Source organism: Chrysochloris asiatica, unplaced genomic scaffold (genome assembly GCF_000296735.1).
Source record: "Chrysochloris asiatica unplaced genomic scaffold, ChrAsi1.0 scaffold00042, whole genome shotgun sequence".
In the NCBI taxonomy this organism is placed as follows: Eukaryota; Metazoa; Chordata; class Mammalia; order Afrosoricida; family Chrysochloridae; genus Chrysochloris; species Chrysochloris asiatica.
The window spans coordinates 6,299,003-6,300,871 of record NW_006408560.1 but is presented as its reverse complement, the minus strand read 5'-3'; positions in this window follow the sequence as shown (position 1 = coordinate 6,300,871).

The window sequence follows — 1,869 nt, the reverse complement described above, 5'->3', positions numbered from 1 at the left end:
CATGAGAGCCAAAATATTACTTTGAATATGTCCCACCCAAATTTAAAGATCATCTCAAGGACAGATTTTATGCATTAGACAATAATAATTGAACCAGAAGAGTTGTGGAATGACAACAAGAATATCATACAGGAAGAAAGCAATAGGTTACTAAGAAGACAAGAAAGAAGGAAAAGACCAACATGTATGTAAAGAAGAGACTCTCAAACTTGCTCTCCAGTGTAGAGATGCTAAAGCAAATGGAAGAAATGAGGAGGTAAAAGAGCTGAACAGAAAATTTCAAAGGGCAGCTCAAGAAGACAAAGTATTATAATGAAATGTGGAAAGACCTGGTTTGGAAAACCAAGAGGGAAAAACACGATCAACATTTCTCAAGCAGAAAGAACTGAAGTAAAAATTCAAGCCTCAACTTGTAATGCTGAAGGACTCTATGAGCAAAGAACTTTTGGTGTGGTGCTGTGGATCAGCACTGGAATGTGAATCACAACGTCAGCAGATCAAACCCATCAGCTGCTCCTTGGAAACCCTATACAGGGTCGCTATGAGTTGGAACTGACTTGATGGCACTTAACAATAACAACAACTATAAGGAGCTCTGGTAGCGTAGTGGTTACGAATCGGGCTGTGAACCGCAAGGTCAGCAGCTCGAAACTACCAGCTGCTCTGCGGGAGAAAGATGAGGCTTTCTGCTCCCGTAAAGATTTACAGCCTCGGAAACCCTGTACAGGGTTGCTATGGGTTGGAACCGACTCCACGGCACTTAACAACAACAACATGGGCAGAATATTGAATGATGCAGAAAGGATCAAAAGAAGATGAAAGGAATACAAAGTCACTGTACCAAAGAGAAATGGTCAATGTTGGACCATTTTAAGAGATACCATATGTGGCGCTGTGGGTTAATGTGCTGGATTGCAAGGTTGCTTTGAACTGCAAAGTTGGAGGTTCAAGCTCACCAGCTGCTCCTCAGAAACCCTATACAGGATTGTTATGAGTCAGTACCAATGGGACAGCACTTAACAAAAATACATATGATCAAGAGCCAATGGTACTGAAGGAAGAATTCCAAGGTTCAATAAAGACATTAGCAAAGAACAAGACTCTAGAAATTGATGGAACACAAACTGAAATCTTTCAACAAATGATACAGCACTGGAGGCACTCACTCAACTATGCCAAAAAATTTGGAAGGCAGCGACCTGGTCAACTGATTGGAAGAGATCCATATTTGTTTTCATTCCAAAGAAAGGTGACCCAATGGAATGTGGAAATCATTGCATATCATTAATATCACGTGCACAAGTAAAATTTTGCTAAAGGTAATTCAAAAACAGCTGGAACAGTACATTGACAGAGAACTGACAGAGATTAAAGCCATATTCAGATGGACATGGACTAAGGAATATCACTGCTTATGTCAGATAGATCTTGGCTGAAAGCAGAGAATACCAGAAAGATGTTTATCTGTACTTTGATTATGCAAAGGCTTTAGATAATGCGGATCATGACACGCTATGGACAATATTGTGAACGATGAGTATTCCAGAACACAACTTTACTCACGAGGAACTTTTACACAGACCAAGAGGCAGTCATTCAAACAAAACAAGGGAATACTGAATAGTTTAAAATCAGGAGACGTCTGCTCCAGGTCTTATTTTTTCACCATACTTATTCAATCTGTATGCTGAGCACATATTCCAAGATGGATTATATTAAATTGAGCGTGGCATCAGGATTGGAGGAAGACTCATTAACAACCTGCGATATGCAGATGATACAACCTTGCTTGCTGAAAGTGAAGAGGACTTAAAATATTTACTCATGAAGATCAAAGAGCACAGTTTTTGATATGGGTTGCGTCTCAAT